The 17,291-nt window shown below is 35.9% G+C and overlaps 1 long non-coding RNA gene across 1 annotated transcript in view; it reads left to right on the plus strand.

Annotated features, from left to right (window-relative positions):
* Positions 1 to 3,182: 3,182 nt before the first annotated feature.
* The window catches only part of LOC141545046 (uncharacterized), a 78,455-nt gene continuing 64,346 nt past the window's right edge, over positions 3,183 to 17,291 (plus strand). The window contains exon 1 of the long non-coding RNA XR_012482863.1: positions 3,183 to 3,313. This is a non-coding gene — a long non-coding RNA (uncharacterized LOC141545046). The remainder of the gene's footprint in view (positions 3,314 to 17,291) is intronic.

A 17,291-nucleotide genomic window follows, 5' to 3' on the forward strand; every position in this document is an offset into this window, starting at 1 on the left:
AGATTAAGAAAATTTTCCTTTCAGCTCCCAAGATAGGAGCATTCTTGTTATGGAGCACAGTCTATATAGGATTTGACAATTTCCAACATCCTTTCTAGTTTAGCATGCAAATGAATCTGAGCCAAAACAAAAGGTTAGCTAAGGTAGGGCTTCTCAAACTTTTCCCACTTGTGACCCCTCTTCTCCTGAGAAATTGTTATATGACCCCAAGTAGACATACAGCTCAAACGTTTACTGATAAGCCAGTATTTTAAAAAGTGTTTAAAATTTTATTTTAATTGTATTGTAATTAAAATTTTATTTTAGAACAATTCTTTGACATATGTGTGATTTTACCATTTATTAAAACAAAAGCAAATTTGCTTACTGAGATTACGGGCTTGTTTATCTTTACATAAAGAATTAAATATTTGATCCCTTTTACTGTTGCCAAATTTTTTCCCCATCCTCACTGCCCCATTCAGTTACATGACCCCATATGAGGTTGTGACCCACAGTTTAATAAGCTTTGAAGAAAAAAGAAAGAAAAGCAATAAAAAGAAGGCAGTTGGGTTTTCCAGTGGATAGAACACTGGCCCTGTAATCAGGAGAACCTGAGTTCAAATACAATTTCAGCCACTTACTAGCTGTAAACAAAACAAAACAAAACAAAAAAACAACAGCAGATTTGAGCTAAGGAGTCAGGTTAATTGTTCTCCTTCTCTCTAGTCTTTATTCCTGCCTTTAGCAAAACATATTTATCTCTAGCCAGACCCAGAAGCCTTGGTATTGTATTTTGGATAGCAAACAAAAACCCCCAAACCTTGCTGCTTCTCTACATGTAAGGAAAAAAAAATGGACCAGGATGGTAGATTTCAAATCAGGGATTTCATAGAATTTGTCTAACATACATTAGTCTACACTATGACTTGGAGTTAGAGGGATCTATAGCACTGACCAGAGAGAGGAGATAGAGATCAGGAAGGATTCTTTTTTGCCAGAGTCAGCAGCAAAACCTGATAGAAGAAGGTGATAGTGACTATATTTTTTGACCCAGAAGAAAATTGGAACTCAAACTGAAAAGACTAGAATATCCTCCTGAACCTTAGGGAGAGGAGAGCAGATGTTTTAAAGGCAGTAGTTTAATTTGGGTCTGGAGGTGAGAGTAAGATGTCTGTTGAAGGACTACTGAATAGTATCAAACTGTCTTTGCCACATACTTCATTGGTCACATGGTCCCATAGATGTCAATTTTGTCTTAACAAACAGGAAACTAGTGGTTACAAAGGTAGCAGTCACTTCCTAATCAGCTTTCTGGGGAGTCAGCTGTTGGCTACTTTATGAGCAAAGTAAAATAACAATGTAGAAGAAAGAATGAAGATGAAAAGATGATACTCTGAGATTATGGCAACTTCAAGGTGGTCTGTGTAAACAGAATTTTTTTTTGCCTCTGAAAACCTGGAAATGGGCAAAAATAAAGACGTCAAATCTATTCTCATTTCTTAGAAAAGCTTAAGTGATACCAATCAGTAAGTCCCATAAAAACCTCAGAACCACCTTAGTTAGGTGTTTGATCTCTTTGTCCAGTAGAATAATCTTGCAGCCTTTGATAAGCATTGTTCGGAAGTTCAAACACATCTGCAAAATATTATGAAAGAAGAGAATGAGAGATTAGGAGCAGAAATCCCACACAGTAAAAAGTATTTGAGGGAAAATGATGGAGATGGGCTTTGAGATCCAGCTAAACCAGATCATCCAAAGAGTATTTATGAATCAAATCAAAGGTACAACAAACAAATCTACTTCTGTTTCTAAAAGTACCCAGTCTCCTAAGTGATGATGGTGAAATTACCCTGTTTGGTATCCTATCCCAGCACATTTTCCTCCTCCCTCAGTGTCAGGTCTGAGAGAAGCTCCTGGGAGTGGGAAGGACTGGCTCTGCTCCTTCTTTTCCCCTTTTAGAGCAGTATTCTAGGATTATCTGTGAAACTGTGCCCAGCTACCTCAGAGGAAAGGAAAAATGGAAAGAGAAGACTCCATAGTGAATCTACAAAAGACTCAGTGGGGGCCCTTGGCATGAGTGGGAGGCACGTTTCCCAGGGCCTGGGGGAATGAAGAGGTAAACAGCTTTAGCCTGCTTTTAGAGCTTGAAGAGAGACTTTGTGTGGAGCTGTAGAAAGTGATTGTGAAATAGTGAGAGATCTAAATAGAACAGAGACACTCTGCCCCTCAGAAATGTGAAAACAGAGTGGCACTGTGAGCTCAGGCTCCAGTCAGATTGCTTCATGGGCCAGCTGTCTGAGAACTAGTACCTGGGGGGGGGGAAGGAGGCAGCTTTTCTAACAAACTTAGAAGAAACATGCATATGAGGAATTAAGGGAAATGTGGAGAGGCTTGTGTGAACTGATAAAGAGTGAAATAAACAGAGCCAAGAATATGATAGGGAAAAGGGAGGAAAGAATAAGCATTTATATAGCACCTTCTCTATGTGCTAAATGCTCATTTGATTGGTACTATTATTATTCCCATTTTATAATTGAGAAAACTTATCAATGAGAGCATTGTAAAGGAAAAACATAAACCTATTGTTTTCTTTTGTAACAGTTAATATAACAATTTTTATTTTTTGTCTTACATAATTTCATATGTACAGTTGATATCAAATTACTTGATTTCTCAAAGAGAAGAGAAAGAAATTGGAATTCAAAATTAAAAGAAAAGATTAACAATTTTCTTGCATGCAATTGGGAAATATTTAAACAACAACCATGAAACATATACAACCTGGAAAAAGAAATAATTATGATGATTAACTTTGGCTAAGGAGAAGATAGGAAGAAATATACCTCTCTCTCTTTCTTGACAAGCTTGGGAGGCTAGAGATGTGTGATGTTGCTTAAATTGTCAGAGTAGTCTTTTGAGTGTATTTATTTTGCTTACCTCTTTTCTGTTACAAAGAAAAGACTCATTGTGTGGGTGCTGGGAAGGTATATCTAGAAATGACTGATACAAAACCAAAAGACTTTAGCAGAACATTAAGTACTGGAACAGTATTTTCTTTCAAAAACAAGTCAAATGGTGGAGAGTAGAGAGTAAGAATTGATGTTAGCAATAGTGATGTGGACTCAAGACAGTTGTTGGCCATTAAGGAAAATGGTAGAACACTGATGTGAAATAGCTGTGAGAGGAAAGATTCCAAGGAAAAACCACATGGGTAGCAAATTGCTGTGTAAACACAGCAAACCTCAATCTCTCTTCTTCTTGAAGCTCATATATAGAGTGTAAAGTAAGTAACTAGAACTGGAACGATTTCTGAGAAGATAATTATTGGAAGGTGGGTACCTCTTAATTATTTTTCTTCTTTTTTTTTTTTCCTGCTGAAGCAAATGGGGTTAAAAAACTTGTCCAAGGTCATACAGCTAGGAAGTGTTAAGTGTCTGAGGTCACATTTGAACTCAGGTCCTCCTGACTTCAGGGCTGGTGCTCTATCCACTTCACCATCTAGCTGCCCCATATCTCTTAATTCTTTATGAATAAAAAAGTCCTTTCTCCACATAAGGGTTCCATATTTTGAAGCTCTGTGCATCTGAGTGCTTGGGAGGAAGAGCTGCTGACTATTCTTGGGGCACTGCTAAATACAGAACTTCTAAGATTTACTTGGATGAAAGCAATATTACTAAATAGACTCTAGGCTCCTCATGTTGAGCAGGACAGAAGATAATGTCAAGGATTGCAGCTGGCTTATTTAGGGTATCCCAAAAGTCTTATGTAATTTTTATTATTAAAGCTTAAATGTGGTTCAAGGCTTTTGGCAAACCCTATATATATAAAAGCAATCCATGTTGGAAATAGCACATTTTAATGACTTTTGAGAGTGAATTTTTAAAGATTTTTTTCAAAGGCAGAAAGAATATAAAAACATCAAGTGCAACCTGATTTTAAAAAAAAAGAAAACCACAGAAGCTTTGTTGGGGTTTCTAAGCGCTCCCCACCCTCTCAATACACTAAATGAAGGACCTCAGAAAAGCTTCTTCCAAGTCACTCTGTCAGAGTAAGTCAGAGTTGTAATGGGCAGCTACAGCTGTTTTGCGTGGTGATATCTGGGGTAGTAGTTTATGAGCTGAGAGAATAAATTTGAACCAAATGGAGGGTTTAAATATTGGTGGAGCTATTTCTTTCTTTTTGGATTGAGGTCTCCCTGCATAGGCCCTTGTACTCTTTGAAATTCCTAAAGTAAAGGAATATGGTTCTAATTCAGTGAATTCTAAGGATGCTTTTATTGATGTTTCTAATGGAGATGTCTCTAAGAGGGAAGACAGTACTTTGTTTCATCATTTAGACATCCATGAGTTATATGGGTAAAATTGGAGAAAGGTCAAGAAGTGGAGTCATAATACATTAATAATGACTACAGTTCTCAATAAAATTTGAAAGATAAAATGCCTAGCAATTAGTTTGGTTTTATGATCTTCCTTTAATTAGCCCACAATTGACACATCTTAAAGAAGGCCACAGAAGAAGCAAGTGTGATTATCTGGAGAACCAGTTTTCTTTTTTTTTTTTTGATTGAAATATAGTATTATTTATGAAATAGAATTTTCTTTTTTTTTTTTTTGCCAGAAGATAATTCTCCATTAGAGTATTATTTTGGACATAAATTTATGTATGATGGAAACACTAAAAAACTGTTTCTTTGTTTTTAAAAGCTGTACTTAGCTTTTGAAAACAATAGTTTATTCTTAAAAAAAAAACCCCAAAAAACCAAATTGACATTCACTTATCACATCATTTTCCAGGAAGAGGTTGGTACTATATGGCCTTGAAATCCCTTCTGGATAGAGATCTATATGAGAGAAATGATTATTAATTATATTAATAACTAATGATCTGGGGAGTTCTAGAGTTCTCTCCCCTTTTCTTAGAAACTCCCCACCTAACCTTACAAGCAATTTAATCTAAGGTAAAACTTCCTGTCTATTATGTGCAGTTCAGATTTGGGTGGGGGGATATACATCTTTTGTCTAGATTTTCCCCAGAGGCTGAGGAAGCAAGTGTGATTTAGAAGCAAGTAACCCAATCAAAGTTACATCCCTTAGTTCCTAATTAAAATAGATCCATCTCTCATTGTAATATCACTCTCATCAATTATTAACCAAAGTTGATTGCCATCCTCAGGAACATTCACTCTTCTAAGGGCATATAAACTGTGAACTATAGCCATGAGAGTGATGAAGATGATGGAATAAAGCCAGGAAGTTGTTTGTACTCTCCCAGTTTCTTCGAAACTATATAAAACTAAGCTTTTGAACAGGTTCTGGAATGATAGAGTCTATGAAGAGATAGAATAAAACAATTTTTCAGCTCAGGAAAACTTAGAAGGACTTCAGTGTTACTTGGGTAAAAGGGGAATGTACCCAGAACATATGATCTCTGGGTAAGTCAGTGAGAAGGTCTTAATCACAGCATAAATCAATAGTTGAAACCATTTGAGTCTGGCTCATTAGAACAGTAATGTAGCAGACCAGTAGGACAAGCTCCAGTCCCAGAACAGAAGGCAAATTATCAGCCTAGGAAACCAAGCCACAATAGGCAGGATTAGGTTGGTCTACCCCCAATCCTGTGAGCAAGACACCAAAGAAAATGAGCCTCTGTACTCAAAGGCAAAGCTCAAAGCTGTACAAGCTTTCAACAGTGTTCCCTGTACTCCAGGAATAGAACTTGACTTTAAAAGTCACAAAACGGGGGAGAGGGGAAGAAAAGAAATAAAATGAGCAAGAAACAAAAGAGAACCTTGACCAGAAAAAGTTACTTTGATGACAGGAAAGACCAAAACACCAACTCAGAAGAGGACAAAATGCCCACATGTAAAACCTCAAAGGGAGATATAAATTGGTCTCAGGCCCAAAGAACTTTCTTAGAAGAGCTCATAAAATTTTTTTAAAAATCAAATAAGAGAGGCATAAGAAAGATTGGGAAAAGAAATGAAAAATATGCAAGAAATAGTCAACAACTTAGAACAGGAAAAACAAAAATTGATTGAAGAAGACAATACTTTCAAAAATATAATTGGTCGAATGCAAAGAAAAAAAATTCACCAAAGAAAACACCTTTAAAATTAGAATTAGTCACATGGAAAAGAAAGCATAAAAGTTTACTTAAGAAAATCATATATTAAAAACTAGACCTGGCAAATGAAAGCTACTTACTCTATGAGACATCAAGGATCAGTTAAACAAACAAAAAAAAGAATAAAAAGTAGAAAAATATAAAATACTTTATCAAAAAAAAAACAACTGACCTAGAAAATAGATCCAAAAGAGATAAAATTCAAAAATTTTTAGACTACCTGAAAGTCACAGTCAGAAAATAGAGCCTGGAAAGCATCTATCCAAAAAATCATCAAAGAACACTGCCCTGGTCTAAGAGTGATTGCCATTTCTTTCACTAATAAAATGCTAGCATTATTAATAAAACAAGAAATTATGTCTCTCGAACTTGTAAAATGTCACAATGGTCCTTTGATTCTTTTTTTGTTGTTTTTTGCTGAGGCAATTGGAGTTAAGTGACTTGCCCAGGGTCACACAGCCAGGGAGTGTTAAGTGTTTGAGGTCAAATTTGAACTCAGATCCTCCTGACTTCAGGGCTAGTGCTCTATCCACGGTACCACCTAGTTGCCCCAAGCCTTTAATTCTCTACTCTAGATTGCCTAATCTCAAGATACTGGATTTGGAAGAAGGATGATATTTTAAATTTATGCCTTAAACACTTAATTGTTATGCAACTCTGTGCAAGTCACTGAATCTCACTGTAGCTTAGTTTCCTCAGCTTTAAAAAAATGAAGAGTTGAATTGTTCGGTCCCTTCTAGTTCTACGATCCTTTTAGAGTATATACATACATGTGTGTGTGTGTGTGAATATATATATATATATATATATATATATATATATATATATATATACATATGCACAGAGATATGTTATATATTCATATATATATGTATGTATGTAAACTTGGAGTCATACAGAACTATGTTCCTGTCCTGTCTCTGGTACGAGCTCTGTGATTCTGTGTACTTCACTTCTCTGGCTTTTCTTTTCTCATCAACAAAATGAAGATAATACTCTTAGTGCCCTGTAGGGTTGTGGTGAGACCCGTATCAGACAATGTTAAGTGTTTTTCAAATTTTAAAGCTGGTATAAATGTTAATTTAAAAAATTCTTAAGCATGAAAAGCAAAATACTTTATAGCTGGTAGCCTTCAGCAAGTCATCAATGGTTCCCCAAGGCTTGTTACACTTAACTATGATAGTTTTTTTAGTGTGTTGTTTAGTATTTATCAATATTTTCTATTTCACCAAAGGGAGCATGGAGGGGGAAAAGAAAAGCTAAACCTAAATTGTTTATGGGGAATTTTTAAAAAAAATCTGTTCTTATACACTAAGCCAGTCCAGAATTAGAAGTAAAAGGACATTTCCATTCAAAGGCATTTTTGAGGAATGATAGATAAGCTGGAGCATATCCCAGAGAGGCTGACTGTAAATCATTCCAGATGAACATTTTTAAAGGAATATAGAAAGGTTAACCTGGAAAAGAGAAGGCCTGGGGCAAGGTGGGAAGTGTAATTGTTTTCTTCAAGTATTTAATGTTTGGCAAGTGAAAAGGGATCAGTCTTGTCCTGCTTGGTCCTATAGAGATAAGAACAATGGATAGAAATCACAGAAAAGCAAATTTTGGTTTAGTGTAAAGCAACTTATTCTATCAATTAGAGCTATCCTAAAGTGGAATGGACTACTTTGAAATGTCATTGGGTTTCCCCTTTTCAAACAGAACCTAGAAGACAGATTTTTCTAATAACTTACCTGCAACCTGGGAGTTAGTTTTGATATTTGGGGTGGCTGATAAATTCTTTAAAACAACTAAGAGGCCATTTAAAGATGTGTCTGGGGGCTAAAAGGGCTCCTTCCACTTCTTCAAATAACTAGCTTTTTCTCAGAGAGCAGCTTAGGCAGTGAGAGGTCACAGCTCAAGAGATGGCTTCAATCTCAGAACGACTCAAAGTGTGACATAATAGCAACAAAGATACTGATATGATTATACTTTGCATCACTGGAAACAATCTTTAGTTCTGGGTAACAGATGTAAGAAAGGACATTGCTGAGCTAGAGTGCTCCAGATGAAGGTAATAAGGACAATAAGTTAACTTGAAACCACTCTGTCCAAAGGAATTGGTACTATTTGGCCTGGAAAAGAGAAGATTTTTGTGGAAAATTTTATAGTTCTTTCCAATTTTGAAGGGCTCTTAGGAGAAAGAAATATTAGACTTGTCCTCCACAGGGAAGAACATAAGGATGCGGATTTTTGCTTGATGAAGAAGGAAGAGGAAGAAGAATATTTTCACAGCTGTTAGAGAAGTTTCAAAATGTAATAGGTGGTTTCAAGAAGTCAAATTATCTATCTCTGGTCTCAGAATTCCTCATCATTTTTTATAGTACAATAGTGCTATTATGAACATAATACTATAACTTATTTAGCCATTCTTCATTTGATGAGCATCTTCCCAATTTCCAATTCTTACCACCACAAAAAGAACTGCTATAAATATTTGTGTACAAATATTGTACAAATAGGTCCTTTCCCCCCTTTTTAGCATTCCTTTAGGATACCAATTTAATAGTGATATTGCTGAATCAAAGCCCTTTGGGCATAGTTCCAAATTGCTCTCTGGAATGGTTGGATTGGTTCACAACTTCAGCAGCAGTGCATTAGGGTCCCAATTTTTCTACATCCCTCTTCAACAGTTGTCATTTTCTTTTTCTGTCATATTATTCAATTTGAAAGGTGTGAGGCAGTACCTCAGAGTTGTTTTAATTTACATTTTTCTAATCAATTGTGCTTTAGAACATTTTTCATATGACTACAAATAGCTTTGGTTTCTTCATCTCAAAACTTCTTTATATCCTTTGATCAATTAGGGAATGACTCATATTCTTATGAATTTGCCTCTGTTCTCTATATATTTGAGAAATGAGATCCTTTTCAGAGAAAATTGCTGTAAATATCTCCCCCCACTCTCCAGTTTCCTACTGTCTTTTTAACTATGATTTTGGTTTTGTTGGTGAGAAAAGTTTTTAATTTACTTTAACGAAAATTCACATTTGTCAGGAATGGAATAGAAAGAATTTCTGTTCAGATATCAATTCATTTGGACGACTTTTATCAGTTCTAAGTGACAATAGATGAGAGACAGATTAGTGTAATGGTTAAAAGACCAATTTCAGAATTGGGAAGCCCTGAATTCAAATCTTGCCTTTGACACACATTGGCAATTTTTCTGGTCTAGGTGAATTTTATGGGGAGCTGAAAGAACTAACTTACCTAGGATCACCTAGCCAATCTGCATTTATGGAGAAAAATTTCCTTATTCCAAGTTCTTCATAATGATGAAATCATGGAATTAACTCCTCCTGCCTTCTCCCCTCTCCCTCAGTCTTGATAATAGCCTTTCTACCTCTACTGAAAATATAAGGAAAAAAAATATAATTCAGAGTTCAGTGCCAAGAAAAAGGACCCTATTAATTTTTTTAGTTCTGTAACCTTAGAATTGATGTATTTCTAGACTTTTCTCCCCATTTTATTAAAATCATTTAAAATACATAAATCAATGGAATTATCTATACAAAAAACAAGAAAAAATTGAAGAAAATGCATTATGCTATTGAGCAAGACAAGGCTAAAATTTTTCAATGACATTAATTTTAGCTCTTCAGAGCTTCTTTCTTTTCTCATTTTCTTGGGTAACTTTTCACATATGAAGTTCTTGCTCCCTGGATACCCACTCAAAATGTAGTCTTTTCCTGCATTCTCTTTGGAGACAGACTATTCCCTGTATTTTATCATCTGTCTAAAAGAAGATGAGATACAAGTTAGCCATCATTCAAAATCCTGCAACCCAGAAAGTCTTAAGGGTGTTCAGCTCCAAAAGCTTTCTACTGCTAACCTTCCTGACATTGCCTAAAGACAACATTTATTTCTTTTTTCTTGATACAGAAATCGACTTTCAGGCACCTTTCTCTTTTTCAGTGCAGGTATTACTTAACTTTCTCTGGTCTTCAGCTTTCCAGACTTAAATCTCCTAAAGCAACTACGTGGCCATGCCATCCTGGGTTTCATTAATGGCTTATTCATCACAGCGCCCAGAGAGCAGCCCAGAATATAAAACTTTTTTCTGACATTTCAATTAAATAGTTGTCCCAAAGAACTTAACTTCTCTAAGTTCATGTTAGACATTTCATCACTCTGCTCTGAAAATTCCCTCTGACTGTCTCCCATACCTGGAATGTTCTCTCCCATCAATTCAGATTACCAATCTCTCAGCCTTCCTTTAGGTCCCAGTTAAAATTGAGGAAAGTTTCCCCAACCCTTTTAATTCCAGTGTCTTCCCTTTATTACTTATCAGCTGCCTGGAGCTTGTCTCTCCTGTTAGATTGCAAGCTTCTTGAAGGCAGGAATTGTCTTTTGCTTCTTTTTGTATCCCCACTCTTCTTAGAACAGTGCCTGGCACATAGTGGGCACTTAATAAAAGCTTATTGATAGATTATTGCAAACTTTGTAATTCTATATGCCTTCTCCTCCTCTCCTTCCCCTCCCAATCCAAATCTGTCCTGGAGAGAGTCCTGGATTTGTATTCAGAGAAAGTTAGTTCAAATCCTGGCTCTTTATGACCCTGGAAAAGTACACATGCATGGGTAATTTTTTACATTATCCCTTGCACTCACTTCTGTTCCAAATTTTCCCCTCCTTCCCTCCACCCCCTCCCCCAATGATAGGCAGTCCCATAATATTAAATATGTTATAGTGTATCCTAGATACAATACATGTATGCAGAACCGAATTTCTTGTTGCACAGGAAGAATTGGATTCAGAAGGTAAAAATAACCTGGGAAGAAAAACAAAAATTGCTAACAATTTACACTCATTTTCCAATGTTCCTTCTCTGGTGTAGCTGATTCTGTCCATCATTGATCAATTGGAATTGAATTAAATCTTCTCTTTGTCAAAGATATCCACTTCCATCAGAATACATCCTCATATAGTATTGTTGTTGAAGTGTATAATGATCTTCTGGTTCTGCTCATTTCACTCAGCATCAGTTCATGGAAATCTCTTCAAGACTCTTTGTATTCATCCTGCTGGTCATTTCTTACAGAACAATAATATTCCATAGCATTCATATACCACAATTTACCCAACCATTCTCCAATTGATGGGCATCCATTCAATTTCCAGTTTCTAGCCACTACAAAAAAGGCTGCTACAAACATTTTGGCACATACAGGTCCCTTTCCCCTCTTTAGTATTTCTTTGGGATATAAGCCCAGGAGTAGCACTGCTGGATCAAAGGGTATGCACAGTTTGATAACTTTTTGGGCATAGTTCCAAATTGCTCTCCAGAATGGTTGGATTCTTTCACAACTCCACCAATAATGTATCAGTGTCCCAGTTTTCCCACAGCCCCTCCAACATTCATCATTATTTTTTCCTGTTATCTTAGCCAATCTGACAGGTGTGTAGTAGTATCTCAGAGTTGTCTTAATTTGCATTTCTCTGATCAATAGTGATTTGGAACACTCTTTCATATGAGTGGAAATAGTTTCAATTTCTTCCTCTGAGAATTGTCTGTTCATATCCTTTGACCATTTATCAATTGAAGAATGGCTTGATTTCTTATAAATTAGAGTCAGTTTTCTATATATTTTGGAAATGAGGCCTTTATCAGAACCTTTAACTATAAAAATATTTTCCCAGTTTACTTCCCTTCTAATCTTGTTTGCATTAGTTTTGTTTGTACAAAAACTTTTTAATTTGATGTAATCAAAATTTTCTATTTTGTGATCAATAATGATCTTTGGTTCTCCTTTGGTCACAAATTTCTTCCTCTTTCACAAGTCTGAGAGGTAAACTATCCTATGTTCCTTTAATTTATTTATGATCTTATTCTTTATGCCTAAATCATGGACCCATTTTGATCTTATCTTGGTATGTGATGTTAAGTGGGTTCATGCTTAATTTCTGCCATAATAATTTGTAACATGCCCTCCTGGCAGTTACAATTACTAGTCTATCCTATGCCCAACAGAGTACCTTTGACCACTGACCTTTGCAGTGTCAACTCTACCCGGCTCACCTCCTCTTGAGGCCTTCAAAGGTCTCTGGCCACAATTTCTTGAATCTATAGTTTAATAACCAGTAGCATGCTCAAGAACAGCCACGTGTAATCTTAAAAGCCTTTATTATACCTACTCACATAATGCCCTGACTTGATGTCCTGACTTGTTAACTTCTTATCTCTCATGGCTCCATCAGCTTGGCTAGGCTACCCCCGGCTAGGGAGCCAGGTTAAAGAGAGTGACTGCTGTCTGCAGTGGGCTTATAAAGAGCCTGTGAGGTCACAAGCCAACCAGTGAGAGAGCTGTCACCCATTACGAAGCTATCTCAATATGGCCAGGGTCCCACCCACAGGGCAGTCCTATATCCACAAAGAATACTTCTGTGCCACTCAAATCTCCTGTTGCACTGTGCCCGCCCATTTAAAGGGCCCTTACAATTCCCTTCTCTTGTTTTGCGGGAACCGCATCCTTACACTAATTTTTAGTTTTCCCAGCAGTTTTTGTCAAATAATGAATTCTTATCCCCAAAGTTGGGATCTAGATTGCTATAGTTGTTCACTATTTTGTCTTGTGAACCTATCCTATTCCACTGATCAACTAGTCTAGTTTTTAGCCAATACCAAATAGTTTTGGTGGCACCTTCTTTTCAACTTACAGTTTTAGAGAATTGGAGAATTGAGATGTGCAAGTCCAGTGTATTTGGATCAGACTAAAATTTAATCAGGTAATATTCAGCAAAATAAAAATAAAATAAAACATAGACAATGCTAATATGATTTTCTAGGTCAATTTGCAGCCAGTAGGGATCCTTATATATGATTTAGAGGGAGAGAGAGGGAGAGAGAGGGAGAGAGAGGGAGAGAGAGGGGGAGAGGGAGAGACTATCTTTTTTATTTGATTCTAGGTTGTTTTATATTGCCTTTCCAGATCAGAACCCCATGGAAATTAGAATTAACCTACATTATGGAAAAGAGTAAGGTTTATACATTTTGAGATATAAGTAATTTCCATAAGATTTCACTAAAATGGATATTGGATGTAAATTGGATGGTTCATCAAATATTATGGTTATATCCATAGCACCTTAGGATTTTCTGGTCACTCTCTGTAAATAGCCAATGTTGACTTTGTGCTGGCTCTGAGTGGGAAAAGAGCAGGGAGTATTATGGTGGAATCATTCAGTCCTCTGCTTTCTGGGTTGCTCTTTTTGTTTCCCCAGTTTCTAAACTCAAAAATCTAACTGCTGCAGATTGTTTGTTAATGTAACCTATTATTTTGAATCAACCAAAAATGCTAAATGTGAGTGTTTGAGATGTTTTACAAATGAGAAAAGTTTTGAAACTGCCCAAAAGGCAATATGTCTTTGATGATCTCTGTTTCTGAATATTTCTTTTTCAAGTTCTATGAGGTAATAAGATATGTTGAGATTGCTATGATTCTTTAAAATGTGCAAATCACTTTTTTTAGAGAATGGGAAATGGGGAAGGTGATTTCATTGACAAAGAATATTCTCTTCCAATGTAGACAAGCAACTGCTCTGCCATTTGAGTTTTAGCAAGCCATGTGGGACACAGAAGTTTGCTCAATGTGTGACAGAAGTGAGACAACTGAGACCACAGAAATACTACCTCCATCTCCACTATGGCACTCTGCTTCTCAAAAACAATAGTGAATTTATTTTGACTAAAGAATTGAAAGAAGTTAGGGTGAGAGGTGGGGAAGTGGTAAATGATGTTAGGCTTTCTGTTTGTTTGGTTCAGAACAGTAAGTGTTCATCTTGCTTCAAACTTCTCATGGTTCCCTATCTTTCTGCCATGTCAGCTGAGAATCTTTTTTCTCCCCTCAATAGTATTTGATTTTTCCAAATAAATGGAAAGATAGTTTTCTACATTCATTTCTGTAAGATTTTGTGTTTCAATTTTTCTCCCTCCCTCCTCCACCTTCCCCTTATCCAAAATAGCAAACAATCTGATATAGATTAAACATATATAATCCTTCTAAACATATTTCCATATTTGTCATGTTGTGCCAGAAAAATTTGATCCATACCATAAGGAAGAAAAAGGAAGTAAACAAACCAAAAAAGGTGAAAACACTTTGCTTCCATCTATATTCAGTCTTCACAAGTTCTTTTTCTGGATGCGGACGGCATTTTCTACCCCAAATCTATTGGAATTAACCTGAATAAAACTCATTCTTGTCAGAATGCTCAAAATGCTTGCTAAGTCTATCATAGTTGATCATTACTTAATCTTGCTGTTACTGTGTACAGTGTTCTGCTCACTTCACTTAGCATCATTTCATGTAGGTTTTTCTTACAGGTTTTTTTGAAGTCAGCTTGCTCATCATTTCTTTAGAACAATAATATCCTATTACATTAATATACCATAACTTAGCCATTTCCTAACTTATGGGCATCCCCTCAATTTCCAACTCCTTGCCACTACAAAAAAGACTGCTTTTTTTGTACATGTGGATCCTTTTTATTCTTTTATGATCTCTTTGGGAAGAGATGTAATGTTAGGAATGTAATGTTAGGATTGAGCAATGTCACACTTCTGGCAGAACAGTCTGAGCAGGTCTTATTATTACTTTCTTGGTATATTATTAAATGTTGTTCATTCCAAGATATTAGAGACAGATGGAAAATCTGCAAGCTTTCAGTACTTTCAAAATGGTTTGATCCAAGACAAAGACTGATTTCTTCACTTATGTCATCCTATCCCATTCTACCCACTCTCAGAATTCAGCAAGTTTTTGACCTGGGTTTGAGTCTGTGCAAGTATAAAGTTCAGTTAGTGACACTGCTGGATCAAAGAGTCTGCAGTTTTATAGCCTTTTGGACATAGTTCCAAATTGCTCTCCAGAATGGTTGGATCAGTTCATAACTCTACTACCAGTGTTACCTGAGAATTTTGCTTTATATTTCAAGGAAAATATTAAGGCCACACATAATGATCTCCTTTTCCCCTTTTCATCTCATATCGCTAAGATGCATTCTTCCACTTTCTTTTTATTCCTGTTTCACATGAAGAAGCAGCTCTTTTCCTTACTAAGGCAAACTCCTCAATACACATAAATGCGACCATTCATCTGTCTTCAACAGCAAATTGCCCCCTCCATCATCCCTACTTTTATTTTTAAAAAATTTCTCCCTGTCTACTAGCTGCTCCCTCACTGCCAACAAACATGCCTTCTTCCTCAAAACACTCTCACTTGATCTCTTGATCACTACTAGCTATTATCCTCATCTCCCTTCCCTATGATTTCTAAACTCTTTGAGAAGGCTTTCTTTCTATAATCAGGCTCCTTATTTCCTTTCCTCTAACTCTTAACTCATGTGAATAATTTGACAAATAAGGTATATATGCGGGATGAATGCAAGGCCAGTGAGGCAGCAGAAAGAAAAGGAAAGGCATTTTGAAGTCATACTTCCTCACAAAACAGTACTTTAAGGAATCTCAGGTTATCTGGGAGCTTTCACACTTTTAACTCTCAAGACTTTTTTTTTATGTCTTCTCCTGTTCACAGTTGAACTTGTTCCCTAAAGAAATAGAGGATTTTATTTTCAATCTTTGAACAAACTTAAACTGCTGAACCACTCAAGTGATTTAAGTAAAAGCTAGTAAATATTACTGATGGAATAATGGTCATTAGGTTGTTATTCTAAGAGCTTCAAGAGAAGTTTTATGCTATGACAAAAACATCAGTAAGAACAACAAAAAAGAAATTTGAGAATTTTGAGAAACTTCTTCCTTAGTGTATCATTTCTTTTACCAAATCTAGGCTATATTGGATTAAGAGCCACCCTAATGTCTGTGTTGTTCTCAACAGAGAAGTATAATAAAAAGGGCATGCCGAATAATTTGGGAAGTTCAGGAAGTGGAAATTGGATAAATACAAGTAATGGTAATAGTGAAAAAAATCCAGGAGTAAAACAAACAAAAAACCAAATAACAAATAAGGAAAAAAATCCTTCTACATTTAGGGAAAAAAGCTTCATTTCATGGAAGAAATATTTGAAACTTGTATCTGAATATCTTCTCTCTGAAAGTGAGAAGGTTGAATTGATCTGTATCATTTGATCTTACTTGCAGTTAATTGATTTTGCCTTGTACTGATCAAGTCATCAGGCTTCTCTGTCTCTGAACTTAGTTCAAAGGCTCAGCTAGTCTGTCATGAGTTAAGTTTAAAAATTCAGTTCTCCCATTAATCACTGATCTATTCTTTCCTCAAGAAATTTAGCCATACTTTGTACACGTGTGTGAACATAGGGGATATGAATCTAATATTTTCATTTCACCAAGCTGTTCTTCAAGGATATCTGGTTTGTTGTTCACAAATCTGGTCCACAATTTTGTACCTGGACTCTCAAGAGAGACTTGTTGCTAGCCTTCATTACCAAACTTCCAACCTACTATATTGTTTCAGCTCTGTGACCAATCAAACCCATGATGTTACCGATCCCATTCTGTTCTTTGTTCTAAACTTCTTAAAGTCTATAAGAAGGGAGCTATTCTTCTCCTTAGGGTCTTTGACATAAAGGGAGGCATTCCATCAGTTCATCTATTGATAAACTGCATGCCTCTATTAATAAACATTATCTTGCTTGGAGAAATGTGCCTCAGTTTATCTTTTTGTTAAATTTTATCCATGGAAAAAGATACATGAAGTAATAAAACCAATTTTACTCTTGGATAAATGTGAGTTTAAATTCTATGAGCTAGTGGTGGTCATGGTGATTAGGACTATGATTCATATATACATACATATCTACAAACCTACATATATATGTATACATACATACAGATATAATGTATATTGTTCTGTATTCAAAGAAAATTTGGGTCATCAGGTAAAATGAATTCCATATATTAAACATTTCCAGATTCTTTGTCTATCTTTTTAACTCTCTTTCTAGTCACTCTTTCCTATATCTCTTTTCTCTAATTTTTTTTCTCAAAGCATTGTGTTTCTGATTTTCACTACTAATTTTTCACTGAGAGAAAATGGTGATTTTTATCTATTTAGAAAAATAACAAGGGCAGCTGTGTGGCTCATCGGATAGAGCACCAGCCCTGAAGTCAGGAGGACCTGAGTTCAAATCCGACCTCAGACACTTAATACTTCCTAGCTATGTGACCC

Source organism: Sminthopsis crassicaudata, chromosome 5 (genome assembly GCF_048593235.1).
Source record: "Sminthopsis crassicaudata isolate SCR6 chromosome 5, ASM4859323v1, whole genome shotgun sequence".
Classification (NCBI taxonomy): domain Eukaryota; kingdom Metazoa; phylum Chordata; class Mammalia; order Dasyuromorphia; family Dasyuridae; genus Sminthopsis; species Sminthopsis crassicaudata.